The following is a 19,826-nucleotide window of genomic DNA, read 5'->3' on the forward strand; positions in this document are numbered from 1 at the left end:
GGAGTCGGAAATCCCTCACATCCTCTGCAGCGAAGACCAATGCAAAGGATTCATTTGGCTTCTCCACTATGACCTTGTTGTGTCTGAGTGCTTCTTTAGTACCTTGATCCTCTAGCGGCCCCACAGATTGTTTAGTAAGCTTTCTGCTTCTGATGTAGTTTAAAAAAATGTTGCTGTTAATTTTTGTGTCTTTTACTTGTTGCTCTTCAAAAAATGTTGGCCTGCCTTATACTTTTACACTTGGCATGCCAGAGTTGGTGCTCCTTTTTATTTTCCTCAGTAGGATTTGACTTCCAATTTTTAAAGTATTTATTTTTGCATCTAGCCACCTCTTTTACTATGTTTATCCATGGGGGCATTTTTTTTTTGGTTGTCTTATTGTTTTTGTTTGGAGTATACATTTAGTTTGAGTCTCTGTTGTGTTTTAAAATAATTTCCATGAAGCTTGCAGGCTTCACTGTTGTGACTGTTCCTGTTAATTTCCGTTCAACTAACTTCCTCATTTTTGTGTAGTTCCCCTTTTAGAAGTTAAATGCTACTGTGGGGGGTTTCTTTGATATTTCTCCCTACAAGGATGATAAATTTAATTATATTATGGTTGCTATTACTTATATGCACCTCTTGGACCAGATCCTGTGTGCCACTTAGGACAAAATCAAGAATTGCTTCTCCCCTTGTGGGTTCCAGGATTACCTGCTCCAAGAAGCAGTCATTAATGGTGTCTAGAAATGTTATCTCTACATCCCATCCTAAGGTGACACTTACCCAATCAATATGGGGATAGTTGAAATCCCCCATTATTATTGGGTTTTCTGTTTTTTATAGCCTCTCTAATCTCCCTGAGCATTTCATAGTCACCATCACCATGCTGGTCAGGTGGTGGGTAGTATATTCCTACTGCTATACTCTTATTGTTCAAACATGGAATTTCTATCCCTAGAGATTCTGTGGTACAGTTTGATTCATTTAAGATTTTTACTATATTTAACTCTTTCTTTCACATTTGGTATCACTCACCCACTAGCACAACCTATTCTGTCATTCCTATGTATTTTGTATCCTGGTATTACCATGGCCCACAGATTATCATCATTCCACCAAGTTTCTGTGATGCCTATTATATCAATATCCTCATTTAATTCAAGGCACTCCAGTTCACGCACCTTAGTATTTAGTCTTATAGCATTTGTATACGAGCACTTACAAAATGTATCAGTATTTAGTTGTCTGCCTTCATGTGATGTCATTGAATGGGACTCTTTTTCATTTGACTGCTTCTCTTCAGTTCCTGTCTGTACTCTATCAACATCTATCCTCTCCTCCTTTACTAGGATATAGAGAATCCTTTTTAATAAATCTTTTCCTAAGGTATGTCTCTGTCCAAGCTGTGTGCTCCTCCACATCTGTTGGCTTTTCCCCAGCCCTTAGCTTAAATACTCCTCCATGACCTTTTACATTTTACATGGCAGCAATCTGGTTCCGTTTCAGTTTAGGTGGAGCCCATCCTTCCTGTGTAGGATCCCCTCTTTCCCAAAAGGTTTCCCAGTTCCTAATAAATCTAAACCCCTCCTCCCAACACCCTCATCTCATCCACACATTGAGACCATGAAATTCTGCCTGCCTAACTGGCCCTGCATGTGGAACTGGAAGCATTTCAGAGAACACTACCATGGAGTCCTGCTTCATCTTACAAACAAAAAAATGGAATTTGGAACCCTCATTTTGTCTTTGAGAAGAATGACACCCCAAAGGAGCATGGCCTGTCTGCCAAGGGGACAAGGCCAGCTGTCAGCAGCTATGTGTGCTGCTGTGTGCAGCACAGAACAGCCAAAGATAGGTGCTGCTCCTTTACAAAGGAGAAGAAACATGTGCTCTGTCATGTGGTGCAACTGTTCTTACCAGCCATCTTTCCCTATACCAGCAGGAGGGCTTTGTTAGGTAACTAATGGCTGACATTACTCCACTCCACCACATACCCTCCCAGAGCAGCTCCTACTAGTAAGGGTAGGACTTAACCCAAAGCATTTTAAAATTTTTATTTCTGTTCATATATCTTTTCTCTCTGGGCTTTCCAATTTCTTGCCTCTCTTCTCTCTCTCTCAGCACATGCAGCTTGTAAGCAAGAGAAACAAGGAGAAAGTTCAGGCTGTTTCCAGATTGTCTTATCTGGGAAATTCTGAATTCTAAATTGCACCTCAGTTAAGGCCAGCCTTAGCCCTCATGAAGCCCCAGTGAAAGTAAATTCCAGGGGACTGGCCCACATGGGGTATGAGATGGGAGAGGTTTTAAGATTTTGACAGGAATTTGCACTAACAAAAAGAAAGCTTTAGGATTACATTTCAAAGAAAGTATTCCCAGTCCAGACACATCCTCCGTTTGCTGTCACAGTGGAAGTAAGAGATCAGTGGGGTTGGGGGGGAAAGGCTTCCCCCATACACAACAGAGGAATGCTAAGTCTGGTATGTCTGAAACATCTTGTCAAATAATTCATAATTTGACCATGTACTACTGTAAGTGTTCTAAAGTCTGGCAGCACTTATCATAAAATAAACACCCGCAAAAATGGGATGTGCTGTAAAAATGGCAGAAGGGAGCATGTGATACAAACTTCTCTGAAAAAATACCCTCCCTCCTTACATTTTAATTGGTAAGATATCTGAGAATCTACAGCTAGAATAGGCCTTTAAGTGGCATGATCAAACACTGACATTCATCCACTTGTGCTTCTAAGGCCATCATAGAATTGGAAGGCAAAAGCCAAATTCCCATGATCAGCTAAGTAAAGCCATGGAGCATATGGTATTCTTGAATAAAATCACCATTTCTTTCACTCCTTTTTTAAGTGCAGCCCACTCACGCATTTCACATACCTGTTGAGCAATCACTCTGGGATGAGGTTAAACAGTTTGTAGCATAGCTGCTAGTTTGCAGACCAACCTCTATGATTAGAGAAACTTGAGACATAAAACAGGATTCCGTCCTGATGAAGATAGATGAAGAGGGTAACTCAAGACCTTGAACAATCTACCTTCTGTTACAATACAAATAGTTTTCTTAGGGGTATTACTGGGAGGTCTTAGCATGACCAAGCAGATGAACTCTCAGTACTGTGTGTTCAAACACAGCCTCAGGACATCTTAAAGAATGTACTGAGTTTTTAATTAATGCAGCAGAAACTTTCAGCTATCAGGCAGAATATTTGGTGTAGATGCAGATTACCATTAATGGCTCAAGAGTGAACAGTAAAATGTTCTGATATATACTCCACAACTTTATTACACACCATCGATTTCAAAGGGAAATTCTAGATATGGGGATACGTGGCAGAATATGCCCTGATGGACTCCAACATTTAAAATATATGTTGTTGCTAGCTATTTGGGGGCAGAAGGATAAGCATAGGGCAAGTGTTTTGGGCGGTGGTTTATATTTCTGAGATTCAATATAATTAAATTTTACCTCATACTTGCATTTTAAAGTGAAAACCGATATTCAATGAGTGTGTGTGTGTGTGTGTCCTATATTGTTTAGAAATTCTCTAGTGGAGATTTTCTGACCCTGCAAGTTTGTAACAAAATCACACTTGAGGTTCTGGTAGCAGAAGGAGATTTGGAAGGGGGAAGAAAAGATCTAGTTGAAAGGTTTGATTCTGCAAGCTGCTGGGTATTTCCTGAGAGTTTCTATTTACTTTAATGAGAATTGAAGATGTTCAGAAATGGATCCCTAAGTATGTGCATCTTTTCTTTGATACAAGTTGATTTCTGGGAATATTCCGACCAATCACACAGTATCCAAAGAAAGAGATTGGCTAGTTAGTAGCTCAATCAAGGCATGGATTTTCCTGGACCTGCTCCTTTCCTTGCTCCAGGACATTTTTTAAGCTGAACCCATAAAGCATTTAGCCTTATGAACATTATGTGGCACAGCAGTGATACTGTAGAACTATGTATATGGAGTTCCAGCACTTATACAAAATATCTATATTTATATAGAAAATAAAAATGCTCCAGACAAGAGGGCAAAACTGATGCCATCGCACATGCAGATGTTTGACTGCCATTTCCACTAAGCAGCTACTTGTTTGAAGTTCCCTAGGACCATTCTATCTTTCAGCTGAAAGAATTTAGGGGCTGAGTCTCATCCTGACCTGTCTGACACCCACAGAGCTCCATGGGATTATTCCTGATTTACCCTGGTGTAAGTGAAAGCAGAATCAGGGCCATATTTTCTAATTCTAAGCCTGGACAAGAAGTGAATGGCAGCAGATAAACTAAAATACATCATTTAAATCAAAGTCCACCATATGGATCAGCTAGGCCCATGGTTCTTCCTTGGGGAATTTGAGCTGTAGCATGGGTCCAGGGAGTGAAAAGCAAACTGAAAACAGACCCAGCTGTCTCCCATTGGCAACAGCAGATTCAAATAACAACATTAAATGTGCTTTTCCCCCCAAGAGCTGTTGCTGAACTTTTGTCTCGGTTTAACAGAAACAGTAGATCACTTCAAATGAGGTGTACTTGAACCGGTGGCCAAATGAATAACTTTTACAAGTGGCAGATGGCTGCAGGTTGTTCCAAGGCATTGATTTCAGCAGTGGTGCTGGCAAACATTACCACCCAAACACCACGCTCATCGTCCAGAGGGGTATCCTGTGTTATTTAACTTGAATAGTGGGCTCCGTAGGCAGAACACGTTCTTAAGCTTAGCTCCCTCTTGCCTGTCAGCCCGTTTTGACTGTGTGCCAAACCTTTCTGATCTTATCTGCAGCTCTCTGCCTTCTTTGGAAAGGTTTGGAGATCTGCTATTCCTTAACATGAAAGGGAATGCATTAATCTGATTGGCACCCTGGATAACGTTTACTATTTGCTGATTTCACACTAAGCCAGGCTACTTAAAAAAAAATGCCATAAGAAAGTTCAAGCATGTGTATGAAAAAGGGTTCCCTTTGGCAGCTCTTAGTATGTGAACTCTGTGACCCAGGCTGCTGATGTGCAGTTCTAAAAGAGCAATAAATTAGAACCAGTCCAGGGTTATTGGGCCAGGGTCCTGCTACTCCTCTGAGCATTTCCATTCCAAGTCATTGATAACATAGTTTCACTGTGTAGCCATTCAGAAAAGATGGGGCCAAATTCTTGACTGGCACAATGGAGTTACACCAGCAGAGAGTTTGGCTTATAGTGCAGAGATGCCAGTTCCATTGAGTCTCCTGGTCTGTAAATTAGCATTGATTCTGCACAAGGGTTGATCAGGTGATATGGGAGAAGGACCCATTATTGAGTAAGCACTGACAGCGTGCTTCAGGGTGTACAAATCCCAAATAAAGACATGTGGCCAAATTCACAGGTAAGCCTAAGGCTACCTCTATGCTATGAGCTAGGAATGTGACTCCCAGCTTGCATCCACGCTAGTGCTCATCAAGGTTTCATGCTAAAAATAGTACAGCGGCGAGTGACACTATAAGCTAGCCATGCCATTTACATACCCACTGCACCGTTAGCCCATGCAGCCACTGCCCATCCTACCCACTATTTTTAGCATGCTAGCTCAATGAGAATATGTCTGTGTGAGCTGGGAATCACAGACCTAGCTCATAGTGTAGCCATGTTCTGAGGAGTTCAGTGAGAGGCTAAATTCATGTAACTTACATTTTCTTCCAGTCCCTGTCCCCACCCCTCCCCAGGCATTTTGCGTGTTAAACAAACAGACTCCATTGGGTCCTGCCTGCACTTGGGAGATTTTCTAAAAAACTCCCACAGTTGCTGACACCAGTTCAGTTCCATCTACATGTTTTCCCAACATAGACAACATGACCTAAAAGCCTCTTAAGATATGTCTACACTGTAATTAAACATCCATGGCTGGCCTGTACCAATTCACTCAGGCTAAGTGGCTGTTTAACTGTGGTGTAAACTTTTGGACTCTAGGACCCTGCAAGATGGGAGAGTTATAGAACTTGGGCTGCAGCCCAAGCCCAAAAGTCTACACTGCAATTAAACATCCTCTTAGCCCCAGCCCTGTGAGCTTGAGTCAGCTGGCACGGGCCAGGGGTGGGTGTTTAATTGAACTCTCAGATGCTGTCTACACTACAGTCGACCCATGCTAGCAACATCCCTGCTTAAGACCCTGATCCTTCAGAGATCTGCCTGTGCAGGCTTTTCTGCCCTTGCAGTGTCCCCTTGACTTCCAATTGGATGTTACACGGGAGGATCACTGTGCAGGATTAAAATCGATAGCATGTTTGCCCTGTTTCTGTCACAGTGTGGACAGCTCTTGTCTATCTGGTATATGAAGATTGCTCAGAATCTTTTTTTATTTAGCCTCACAGCACCCCTGTGACATGGATCAGTGCCGTTATCCCCATTTGACAGAGGGAGAACTGAGGCACTGCTAGACTAGGGCTAGAATCACCAAGAAAGTTAGGCACCTAGAAAATTACTGGGATTCATAGAACCTGAGTTAGCCATCTAGGTTCCCTATATAGCAAATGCAGGGAGAGAGCTGCCTCGGAATCAGTCTCTCCAAAGCCAGCATGCTCGAAGGTAGGCAGTGGGAGATACCAAGAAGAGGGGTGTGTGCTAAGCCCTGCTCCTCTCCCAAGGATAGACACCCAAGTCTAGGCTGCAGGGTAGGCACCTTCCCCTACTTGAGCATTTCAGCTGCACACCCTCTCTTGGCATTAGGTGCCTCTGCTGTTCTAGCAAGAGGATGCGGGGAAGACTTCCCTCTGAACTTTTAGCCCAGTGTTTAGGCTACTCACCTGGGATGTGAGAGTTCAAGTCCATCTTCCACCAGCTGGTGCTCTAACCATTGGGTTACAGAGTCACTAGGCCAGAAAGAGGAGCAACTGTGAGAGAGACTATGTAGCCTAGTGGTTAGAGCACTCATGGGTGGTGACAAAACCCACTTCAAATCCCTTCTTTGCCTGGAGTGGAGGGAGAACTTGAACTGGGGAGTCTCCCACACCACAAGTGAGTTCTCTAACCACTGGGCTCAAAGTTGTGAGGAAGCTCCTCCCCCATCGCCCCCCACCCCACCCAGCATATTGTGTAAACTAACCCCTAGGGTCCCAATCCAGTAGGCAATGTCTGAGCACATTTACCAGATTGGGCCCTGCAGTGAGTTAGGCCAAGGAACACTTCCCCTGATTCAGGCATTGTTCTGGGGCTCAGGCATCTCATGCTCAGAAGCAGAAATATACATACTTAGGGAACTTTGGCTACAAAATTTAGGCACCAAGCAAGTTTAGGTCCCTACAGTGTTCAGCGACCGCTGAAGGGGGGGCTATGTGAATCTCAGTGGGGTCTGAGATTTTGGTGTCTAAAGTGGCTGCTAGGTGCCTAAGTCCTTATGTGAATCTAGCCCTAAGTGACCTGCCCAAGATTCTGGCAGCCCTCCCACAGAGGGCCTTGCAGGAGAGGAGATCAATTTAAATCATGCTGGGGAACTTAATAATTAAGTAAAATAATATATGAGGAAGGCTTTGTCGCCAGCATTTCAGTGGTCAGCAGCATGTGACATGCTGACTACTGAAATTGGGAGGGAGGTGCAAAATCCAGTTGCAAAAACAGCCATTTGAAATCTTAGGCTTAACTAACTTTTTGCCTTTGTGTTTTATGTTCAGACTTAAGCTCTTACATGTGTTTAGTCAAGCGCAACGCATCCCTTATATCTGAAACTGCTCCCTCTGTAATTAGAAATGGTCTTGGATCCAAGCATCCTCAGATTGGGAAAAATGTGACATGGAATCTGAATTTCATAACTGGTCTTGGCTAACCCTTAATGGCCTGCTGCTTTCTCATGACATTTAGATCCGGATTCAAATCTGAGCCCCATCTGCTCTTTGCAAAATTTCAGTGCAGGTTCCACATTTTGCAGCTTGGGTCCATCTCTTTCAAGGGTATGGGGACCTCAAAGAACACACTGGTGATATCAAGCCAGGAATGTGTTTGCTCACTTCCATTGAAACAGAGCTTGGTCCATAACAATAGCTGATGGAAGGTCAGTATGTACGTCTTTAATTACTGGAAAACTGTATCTGAATAGCCTAGATTCAGAATGCTAATGTGTTCAGACTCCCCTTCTCCTTTAATTGTTTAAAGTGCTTCACACTGCTGCGGTACTGACCTCCCTATACTGCTTATTAGATCAGATATTAAGTAAGAATGTTAAACTCTGAAAAGACAGCAGTAGTATGTTGTCCAAAACCATGGTCAACTCCCTTCTCTCTCAGAACACACCTTTCCAGCCAGGACAATGATAGATTCTCATTCTCATGCTCCTTTCCCTGCCCATCTCAATCAAGTGAATTCAATTTATAAAGAAATAAGTCCTAAACTCTGTGGAATTCTGAGCACCCTAGTGGGTTGGCAAATTCACACTAATTCCCATTGTGCTGGGTGCAATTCACATTACTTTCCTTTAGTTCTGTATTGGGGTGGAGGGGGAAGGGAAGGGGGTTCTTTGGGACCAGGGGGTTGTAATCATTCTTCTTCTTGTCAAAGACAGACGGTTCTGCAATGCTGCCCTTGCTTCTGTTTCATTAGAAATATTTTCATAAGTGAAAAGACCTTTCCCTGATGCTGAAAGTCAGAGGAGGGCACAAGCCACAAAAATTTGGCTCTGGATTTCGAACCCTTCAGTATATAGCTTTACATCCAAGATTTTGGACTCTGAAGGTCCCCTAATTCCGAGGTGTTCAGATGCAGAGTTCTGGTTTGGATCTGGTTTGGAAATGTGACATCTGCTAAGGTGAAAGACTGCTTTCTTCTCCTAACGAAGTCCCACCTTTTCATAGCAATAACTCAGAACAATGAGAAGGTGACAATGCCACAATTGTCACTCCTTGCAAGCTAGCAGAACCATTATTTTTCACCTGGTTCAGTCCAGGTGGATGTTTCTATAGAAAGATTCTTACTGTTCAGAAGTTGGAGAAAGAGATACATGTAGCCTTTAGAATTGCAAGTACATTTAGAATAAAACATTTGAAATTTGTTCCCCCTTTCCTTCACTGTCCGAACCTGAGTTCATCGCTTGTCTCTATATATTTGTCCATTACAAGGGATGTTGTCAATACAATGAGGTCTAGAAATTGATTTACCTTAAAGATGACATTGTGAAATAGGGCTAGGATTATTGTAGCTCCACAGGGGATAGAATACATGCATAAATTTGGAACGCAGTGATGGGAAAGGGTTGGATGGAGGCAAAATTATATGTGGTGCTGCCACTAATATGCGGTTTTAATTAAAAAAGAAAGTAACACCACTTAGGAACACCATTTAAAGGAGGTCTAGGTCCAAATTTTTTAGCTTGTGCCCACCTTTAATTTTCAGCATTACGACAAGATCTTTTCTCCTGGCATTGTGGGAAGATCAACCACTTCTTCATCAGAGCACAAAAGAGCCTCCAATTTCCCCTTCAGCTAAGACAAGCAGTCTTTTAATCCCATTGAAATCAATTCTGGGTCATTCGGGCCTGCACAACTCGTAAAGCAGCAAGGGCCATATTACTCCAAAGAAAACAGCTGAGGGCTGAAACCTTGCAGCCCTGCGGAAACACTCCCCCCCCCGTCCCGCCCCGCAATGGCTGCCCGGCCCCGCGGAAACAACCCCCCACCCAGCGCTGCCCCGCCAAAACAGCTGCGGGCCGAAAAGGAAGGTTGGGGGAAGGGGTGATACTTTATTAAGAATTTTTCAATTAAAGCAAACAATTTTTTAAATTTTAATTTTTTTATGAATCATGGAAAAATGAAAAACACCTGTTCCGTTGAAAGAAAACATTTGTATTTTTCATAATTACCTTGCAAATTTTATGAGAGATAGTACATCTCTTTTCGGCAACAGGCTTGTCATATTTAGGGGTCATATTTGAAGTGGATATTTTCATAATGTCTGCCAAATGGTCATCAGTCAGGGAAGAACGTTGCTTGTTTTTATTCATGTTCATGATGGAAATTTTATTTACATATGTAAGCGCTTCCAAAAATGCTGAACGATTTCAGTGCAACTTCAATAAGATTCTTGTAATTTTTCATTGTCCAGACTTTTGTAGAAGTCCCGCAGGCTGCTTTCTCTGTGCTTATTTCGGTAAACTGCCGAACATTGAAGTTCAATAACCTCCAAGTGCAAATCTAGTGGCACTTCCTCTGGATCCACAGAAAAGGGATCTTCAATCAGCTTCAACTAGACATCTTCTTCTTTAGACAAAGTAAGTCTTCTGTCAAATTCTTCAATCAAAAGATTAATGTGCTTTGTGTATTTTTCTCCTAACTCGGCATGTTTATGCTGTGGGGATACGCTGTGCACAAGTGGGAAAGTGACACATTTCACCTTTTGACAGCTGACTTCTGAAAAGTTTCAATTTCATTTTGAAAGCTTTCACTGTTACACACATTTGAAATATAAGTTGATTTTTTCCCTGAAGTTGAATGTTGAGATCATTCAGGTGTGCTGTAATATCACAAAAGTAAAAGAAATCTTGATTCCAGGACTCATTTTCAAGCTCTGGGAATTTTATTGGCCCATTTTCTAGGAATTTTGCTACCTCCTCTTTCAAAGCAACGAAACGCTGGAGCACTCTTCCTCGACTCAACCACCTCACTTCCGTATGGTAGATTAAGTCACTGCACTCAGCGTCTATCCCTTCAAGAAAGGCTCAAAATGTCCCATGTTTTAGTCCTCTAGAACGGATGTAATTTACAATGGAAACTACCACTGACATTACATGCTCAAATTTTAAGACTTTGCTATACAAAACCTGCTGATGTATAATGCAGTGATGTTTGGTTATTTGTCTCCCGATAAATTCTTCAAGAAGAGTAACTGCTCCAACTTTTTTTCCCGCACATAGCTGGAGCACCATCAGTACAAATGGCCACCAAGTTTGTGAAATCTAATCCTGACTTATCATTCATGCACTTTATCACTTTACTGGAGATTTCTTTTCCAGCTGTGCGACCTGTCATGGAGCACATGCCAGCAAGTTCTTCAGTAATTTCAAAGTTTTTATCAATACCTCTAAAAAAAATAAGAAGTTGGGCAGTGTCTTTTAAATCGGTGCTTTCATCCATAGCTAGGGAGTAAAAGCAGAATTCATTGACTCTCTGCTTTAACTGATCACTTAGATTGGTGGAAATGTCAGCTATTCTTCTCTGTACAGTCATGCGTGATAGACTGACATTCTCAAATATTCCCCTCTTTTCTGGACATAACTCAGATACAGCAATCAACATATACTTTTTTAAAAACTCGCCTTCTGTGAAGCATTTCCCAGCAGCAGCAATTTCCTTAGAAATTTGAAAGCTTACTTTAGTAACCGTATCGTTCTCAGTGCTCACTTTCTTGAAAATTTGCTGTTCTCCACTAAGGTTTTTCGCTAAACTGGCTGCTTTAATTACTTTTTCATTTGGGTTCAATTTGGCCGGATTGGGATGTTTAGTTTCAAAGTGCTGCTGAAGGTTGTATTCTTTCGGAATGGCTAACATTTTGCGACACATGAGGCAAAGTATTTTGTCTTTGGAAACAGTACATAAGTATTTATTCGTCCATTCAGTGTTGAAAACTCTGAGCTCTGATTCTATTTTTCTATTTTTCGTTTCACTCATGGTATCTATTATGAAGCTCAAGATTTTATTGAATAAATTCACACACAAGGGAACCACTCACAGTCATACACAAAGAGAAGAGATATCTCATGGCGCATGGCACACGAGCAAGGCACTGATGGTGTGTGGAAGCCTGTAGAGGGGGAAAGAAACGGCACGCATAGGGTAACCAGATCACAGCAGTAAAATAGAACCTGCCCCCACCCTGCTCGGCCCCACCATCACACCCCTCTTCACTCCCTAGCCACCTGCTGGTTTGCTGCGTCCATCCTAGTCAGTCCCCCACCCACCACTCATCTCCTTTCACCTCCTCCCTCCTCTGCCAGAAACTCGCCTGCCCCTAGAACCCCTGCTGGCTCACTGCTCACCTCTTTGCCCACCCGCTCACCCCCTCCCCCCACAAGTATAAAGCCTCATTCAAAGACACAGAGGGTCACTATGTTACTGCACACAGCAGTCAATCAATGCAGTACCAAAAATTAAAATACTGAAAATGGATGCCCTGCTCCAGCCACCGACTCACCACTCACCTCCTACCCCCCCTCAAGTATAAAGCCTTGCCGCCACTCAGGGCCGGATTAACTTTTTGTGGGCCCGGCGCCAAACATATTTGTGCCCCCCCCCCCGGGGCAGGAGCTAGGGTTGGTCCCTGGAGCAAGGGAGGGGCCAGGGATAAACTGCAAGCGCAGCAGGGCTGGGGGGGGGGGGGGGGTAAACAGGATGCTCCCCGCCCCTGCCCACATAGAGTGGGTACCTACCTGGTTCTAGCCCAGTCTCTTTGTGTCTCTCTGCACTGAGCTGCCCCTCCTCCCGCTGCAGCAGGAGAGCTTCTCTTCCAGCCCTCTGGGGTGGGTGTTGGGAGTGGGAGGAGCAGAGGCTAATGTGTTTACTCCTATAACCGGACTTTTAGTTTCCAGTCAGCACCGCTAACCGGACACTCAGGTCCCGTTTTCTACTGCAGTTTCCAGTCTAAAACTGGATACCTGGCAACAGGGCTGCCAGAAAAGCCTTGGGAGTGGAGTGGAGTGGGGGGGGGGCGGCGGCAAACAATCATTTTTAAAAGTGAGAGGGCTAAGCCTTAAGGAGTGGAGAGGAGCTAGTGGGCAGGACCATGTGTGCTGCACTGCCCAGGTAGGTTGGAGACTCTGGGGATCAGCTGACACAGTATCCCCAGCCCAGGTGACGTGACAGCTAGTGGTGGATTTAGAGTTAGTGGGGTCTGCCAGCCCTGTGCTCATCTTCATTTTTGGGGACCCTCCTTGGGACCCAGCCAAGAAAAAGAACACTCGTTCTTATCTCCCCCCACCCCCGTTTTTCATTCTTTTTTTCTTCATCCTCCTCCTATAAGTAATAGCAAGTAAATGAAAATAAAGTCTTTAAGGTCAGGCTTGACAAAGCCCTGGCTGGGATGATTTAACTGGGAATTGGTCCTGCTTTGAGCAGGGGGTTGGACTAGATGACCTTCTGGGGTCCCTTCCAACCCTGATATTCTAGGATTCTATGATTCTAAGTGAGGTACCTTGATTGTTCTTGTAGTCTAACTTATTTTTCCACAGACCACTTGAAAACCACGGAGGGTCTCGACGGACCACTTAATGATCTTTCCAAATATTGTAAAAAAACATTGGGGTGTGGGGTCTGACCAGGAGCTAGGGTGAGGGAGGGGGCTCAGGGTTGGGGCAGGAGGTTGGGATGTGGAGTGCTTACCTGGGGAAGCTCCTGTTTGGTGCTCAGGATGGGGTGAGGATGTGGGGGGGGGTGCAGCAGTCAGGGCTCAGGGGGCTGAGGATGTATGAGGGGGGGTCCTTGCAGGGGGCTGAGGGGGTGCAGAGATCAGGGCAAGGGGCTGGGGGGGTGTGAGGGGAGTGCAGGGGGCTGGGGAGGTGTGAGGGGGTGCAGGGGTCAGGGCAGGGGCTGCGGGGGGGATTCAGGAGTCAAGGCAGGGGGTTGGGGAGGTATGGGAGGGTCAGGGTGGCAGGGGGCTGGGGGTGTGTGAGAGGGGTCAGGGTGGGCAGGGGGCTGGGGGGGTGCTCACAGTGAGCAGGGGCTGGAGGGGGTATGCCCCGATTCCAGCCCCCTCCCCAAGGCCACGGTCCCTCCTCCCCGGAGCAGTGACCGCGCTGAGGCTCCGCTCTTCCCCCGCCCTCCTGCCGGCGAGCGGCTGATCGGCGGCCGGGAGAGGGAGAGGGGGAGGGGGAGCTTGGCTGCCAGCGTCCCCAGCTGCCGGCAGCATCAAGCGTCTGCCCCCACAGGAGGGAGCAGGGGGACGGAGAAGAGCGGGCCGGGCCGGGCCCATGGTAAATCCGGTATTGCCGCCACCGCCCGCCCGCTCGCTCGCTCGCTCGGCTCGTCATCCCCCCACCGCACTCCGGCTCGCCTCCTCACCCCCCCCCCTCCCCCGGCACTGGCCTCTTCACCACCCCGCCCGCCCGCCCGCCAGCCGGCCCTTGGCTTGCCCCACCCCGCCGCTTGCCAACTCCCCCCCCCGCGGGCCGCACAGAGAGCCCCCGGGGGCCGCATGGTGCGCAGGCCCTGCGCTGAGGAATGTGAGCGGTTTCTTCCTCCCAGAAATATGCATTCTCTCCTAACCGACCTTGCACTGCGCCTCCCCCTTGCCGTTAATGGCTGAGATGTGTCCTGCTTTCTCGACAGGATTAACCTGGACAACTATAACCATACATCCCTGAATAACACTATCAGCCAGCAGATACTTGTCATCTGCCCAAAGCTATTATCTCCAAATCTGAAAACGATATCACAAGTCCAGTAGGTTTCCTTGGACATGTCTTCAAGGTTAAATAAATTTTCCTCCTGGTGTTGTTAAAGTTCTCTCTCTTTTTACAGGACAGGATTAGACCTCTACTCTTTTCCAGTGGGAATCAATGGGCCTGATTCATGATTTTCCTACCCCTTGTCATCATTTATACCTGTGCTAAGCAAGTTCAACAAGTTACCAAATCAGAATGGTAGCATTTGACATTAGGTACAGGTGTAAATGAGAAAGTTTGACCTGTCCAAACTGTCTTCATTCCATACATCTTACTTCAGAAAAATCCTCCGTATCTTTTGGCCCAGAACAATCTCAAACCAAGATCTATTGACACAGTGCAGCCAGGAGGATTTGAGCACCATCCTTGCCAGGAGGTGTTGAAGGTGGATTGGCCATGTGCTTTGGATGGAAACTGATTCCATCACCAGAGTAGCAATAAGATGGATGTCTGAAGGCAAGCGAAAACGAAAACCGCCTGAAAACAACATGGCTAAGAGCTGTGGAAGCCGAGCTGAAAAACCTGGGGCACAGCTGGGGAACCATTGAAAGACTTGCCAGAAACAGACAGGAGTGGAGGAGCTTCGTCATTGCCCTAAATGCCAGAGGCGTAATGGGAACATGATGATGATGATGACAGGTGTAAATGATGATTTTTAACAGAGGGTGATTAACTATTGGAACAAACTACCTAGAGAAATAGTGAATTCTCCATTTCCCAATGTCTTCAAATCAAGACAGGTTGCCTTTCTAGAAGGTATGCTTTAGTAAAACACAAGTTATTGGGCTCAGTGCAGGGGTAATTGGTTAAAATTTTTGGCTTGTATTATACAGGAGGTCAGACTAGATGATCTAATAATGACCTTAAAAATCTATGACAATGTACAGGAAGATGCAGTCCCTGACCCAAAGAATTTACAATCTAATTTAAAATAAGCAATGTACAAAGAGTTGGGGGAGAGGGACCTAATAAAAAAAAAGCAATTTTATTCTACACATATACATTTTGATATTTTTTATTGTTACAGATAAAAGTCACTTAATCTTATCTTCCCTCAACCCACCCTTTATTAATTGGCTGCTTTTTTTTATAGGTATTACAACAGAGTTGGACCTGCAGAGGGATTTGAAGGCACAAAAATCATAATGACTTCAAGTGATAAAAAAAGGAGTGGGAGCAAATAATGTGACAGATACAAATCTCAGTTTCTAATATAGAAAAGTCTTTAATAATTTTAAAAATGCAAGGAATAAATATGCCCAGAAAATATACTATCAGCATTGTCCCTAACCAGATTATTTTGCTTATAAAATTGTGTTTTGATTTTCTCATAAAGGTGCAGAAATATATACTGTTCACTGTCTTCTTCACATTGCACAGTGTTTTTCTTTCTTTCTGATTGTTAGGTTGAGGTTAATATTAGCTGGTTACTGGCAGGGTGGAGATGTGTCAACATGGGAAACGACTAGCCCCATCCTGTTTGCTAAGATAGTTCTGGTAAGTTCTCTGGGAGTTGGCTGCCTCTGGGCACTGGAGAGTGCAGGTCCGGTATCCGTATGCTTCTCCATAACATCTGCATGGTTTTTCTCTCAGTGTCTATCTCTCCAGGTGATCATTTACACCCAGTTTGAGGGGGCTGACCAGAACATAACTGCAAGCAAAGTTGTGTGTGTGCATGCATGTGCAGTGGCTTTTTTTTTTTTCTGTTGCATAGGCTGAAATTCTGCCAACCCCTCTGCAGATGTAGAATGGCCTGAACACTATGAAATTGATGCATGGGAACAAGTCATGGAGGGGCTTGGAGGGGAACTTCACATTTCATCAGCATTGGTGGTGATGGTTTGCTCTGGCTTTGTCTTCCCTGCAGAAGAAGGTGTGTTTTTTACATCCAGATAGCAAGGTGGTGTTAATAATGCAGGTTAAGATCACTCTTCTCTTTACATACTCTTATCTTTGCAATGTCATTTGCATTTATTCTTCTCCTATAAAAACAAATAAGGCAAAGTCACCAAAAACCGCACCCTTCTGGTAACTGGTTTGATTTGAAAGTCCTTTTATAGAGATTTTCATCTACTTAGCTTTTTGACTATTCTAATAACTATCACTTCTTATAGCTATCTCTGCTTAATGTGACCATATTGCTATGCAGAAATCCTTCTTAAAGAAAAACCAGGAAGAACAAAATGTGAAAGGTAACCTTTGTTGTTTCATATCTGTTCTTAGGGAAGAGCATATTTGCCAAGAAACAAAATTTTTTTGATTCTTCAGTTTTTTAAAAAAAAAAAGTCTTGTCTCAATGATCTGTTTTTATTTTCTTTTAAATGAACTTACAAGGACATAAAAATATACTTGATATGAGGAAAAATCCTTACAAAAGGATAACTATTTACAATATTTATTGCAAGGTTAGAATAGGGATGAGCTGTCAGATTAATTTGATGGAGGGCAGAAGAACATGCCTGGCACAAGGAACAGGAAGAGTATTTCAATTCCCTCCTTTGCTTTCTCTTTGATTAGAGAGAAGTCCAAAACAAAAACCCTTGGATCCAAAAATTCCCAAATTTTAAGTCTAAATCCAAATATTTCAGCAGGCTGTTACTTCTAGAATGGGCTACCTGGATCCTAACACTTCTTGATTTGGGGAAAAATGCAGATTGGCATCTGAAAATTGGCATCTCAGGTTATATCGACACTGGACCTGGAAGGTGTAATTTCCAGCTTGGGTAGACATACCCACATTAGCTTTGATCGAGCTAGTGTGCTAAAAATAGAAGTGTAGCCATGGCAGCACAAGCAGTCGGGGGGGAGGGGGCTAGCCACACAAGTACGTACTTGGGTTCTCAGATGGGATCATAGTCAAGGTAGCTTGCCCATCCCACCTCTTGCACCGCCATTGCTACACTTCTGTATTTGCTTCACTTCCATTTGTGCTAGCTTGATCAAGGTATCTTCTGAAGCTGGAAATTATATCTTCCAGCTCCAGTGTAGACATACCCTTCGACTGAGCATTGTTTTTGACCCTTGTTTTTGACTGATTTCTGGGAGTGTGTCAGCAAGGCAATTAGTTGTGTTTATAGAGCCAAGACCTCATCTAAAGTCTGTTTCAATGGGGGTGGCTAATCTCTGGGCATGTAGCACGAAATCCACTCCTTTGGAGAAGGCCTTTTCAAGACCTGACTTAACATGGGATTTATGTGGGATTTAAACAGTACATAGGGCATTGTGTGGACCTCTTTCTGCTCAAAGGTGAATCTAACCATCAAAATATACTGTTTGCTTTTTTCCCCACATAAGAGTCTGAGCAAATCATGCTTCTCTTGGCCCTAGATGACCCAATGCTGGATCATTAGTTTTGCTTGTGGTTGTTGAATTTGAGAACATTCAGTGCACTCTCTTGTAAGAGCTCAATGAGATGTGTGTAGTATGGTCATGTACATGATTTTTATGAATGGACAGTTTTGTATTAGAACATTGACTAGTGATATGCTTGTCAGAACAGGAAATACGAGTCCTCTTCTAAAGTAAACATTTGGGGTTTTGATTGGCTGGATAGCTGGATTCCAATTCTGTGTTGGTTAAGATCCCCAAGATTTATTTATGTAGTTATTTTTGTTCTTCGGTTTTATTTGAAATATCAGCATTTTTCCACTGTGACCACAGGCTATTCTCACCACAGTAGGAAGAGTATTAATATGCAAGATGCAGCAGAAGATTTTAAGTTTAACTCCAGAAACTGAAAACGTTCATCAATTAAAGGGGTAGCTGGACAGTTGTGGTTCTATTCTATCCAAAAAGTGCCATTAACACAGCCCTCTGCTCCTTGTACTGCTCCAGAACAAGGGACTTTGAAACCCAAACTCAAATGTTTGAAAATGAGGAGATGCTCAGTTGAGCTCTCTATGTATTCCTGAAAAGAACATAACTCTTATGAGGAAAAACAAAGCACAAACATGAGCTTTCGTGGGCTGCAGCTCGCTTCGTCGGTTGCGTGCCGTGGGGACTGCGGGTGACATTGTATGCACACAGAGACCATGGGGCAGTGCCTCCTCCCACCCCACTGTCCTGCTGGTGGTGGCTTGTCTGGGGTGATCATCGGGTTGGGCCATTTCCAGCGCGGGTCCAGGTTTTCTCACCCTCCCCTCCCCCCCCCGCCCCCCCCCCCGGACTCGCTCTCCTGCTGGTAGTGGCCCATCCGGGGTGGCCGCTCTCTTCACAATGTGTATGGTGGTCAGGGTGGGCCATTTCATAGAATCATAGAATCATAGAATATCAGGGTTGGAAGGGACCCCAGAAGGTCATCTAGTCCAACCCCCTGCTCGAAGCAGGACCAATTCCCAGTTAAATCATTCCAGCCAGGGCTTTGTCAAGCCTGACCTTAAAAACCTCTAAGGAAGGAGATTCTACCACCTCCCTAGGTAACGCATTCCAGTGTTTCACCACCCTCTTAGTGAAAAAGTTTTTCCTAATATCCAATCTAAACCTCCCCCACTGCAACTTGAGACCATTACTCCTCGTTCTGTCATCTGCTACCATTGAGAACAGTCTAGAGCCATCCTCTTTGGAACCCCCTTTCAGGTAGTTGAAAGCAGCTATCAAATCCCCCCTCATTCTTCTCTTCTGCAGGCTAAACAATCCCAGCTCCCTCAGCCTCTCCTCATAACTCATGTGTTCCAGTCCCCTAATCATTTTTGTTGCCCTTCGCTGGACTCTCTCCAATTTATCCACATCCTTCTTGAAGTGTGGGGCCCAAAACTGGACACAATACTCCAGATGAGGCCTCACCAATGTCGAATAGAGGGGAACGATCACGTCCCTCGATCTGCTCGCTATGCCCCTACTTATACATCCCAAAATGCCATTGGCCTTCTTGGCAACAAGGGCACACTGCTGACTCATATCCAGCTTCTCGTCCACTGTCACCCCTAGGTCCTTTTCTGCAGAACTGCTGCCTAGCCATTCGGTCCCTAGTCTGTAGCTGTGCATTGGGTTCTTCCATCCTAAGTGCAGGAACCTGCACTTATCCTTATTGAACCTCATCAGATTCCTTTTGGCCCAATCTTCCAATTGGTCTAGGTCCTTCTGTATCCTATCCCTCCCCTCCAGCGTATCTACCACTCCTCCCAGTTTAGTATCATCCGCAAATTTGCTGAGAGTGCAATCCACACCATCCTCCAGATCATTTATGAAGATATTGAATAAAACCGGCCCCAGGACCGACCCTTGGGGCACTCCACTTGATACCGGCTGCCAACTAGACATGGAGCCATTGATCACTACCCGTTGAGCCCGACAATTTAGCCAGCTTTCTACCCACCTTATAGTGCATTCATCCAGCCCATACTTCCTTAACTTGCTGACAAGAATACTATGGGAGACCGTGTCAAAAGCTTTGCTAAAGTCAAGAAACAATACATCCACTGCTTTCCCTTCATCCACAGAACCAGTAATCTCATCAT

At 44.5% G+C, this 19,826-nt stretch overlaps 1 long non-coding RNA gene across 2 annotated transcripts; it reads left to right on the forward strand.

The window, feature by feature from the left end:
* The first annotated feature begins 13,752 nt into the window (after positions 1-13,752).
* Positions 13,753-15,625, forward strand: LOC140908268 (uncharacterized). Of its 2 annotated transcripts, none has more exons than XR_012157820.1 (3): positions 13,753-13,908; positions 14,447-15,126; positions 15,464-15,625. It is a non-coding gene; the product is annotated as an uncharacterized LOC140908268 (long non-coding RNA). The 2 variants fall into 2 exon arrangements; XR_012157819.1 differs by having other exon boundaries at positions 13,753-13,899.
* Positions 15,626-19,826: the final 4,201 nt, after the last annotated feature.

Source organism: Lepidochelys kempii, chromosome 3, assembly GCF_965140285.1.
Source record: "Lepidochelys kempii isolate rLepKem1 chromosome 3, rLepKem1.hap1, whole genome shotgun sequence".
Classification (NCBI taxonomy): domain Eukaryota; kingdom Metazoa; phylum Chordata; order Testudines; family Cheloniidae; genus Lepidochelys; species Lepidochelys kempii.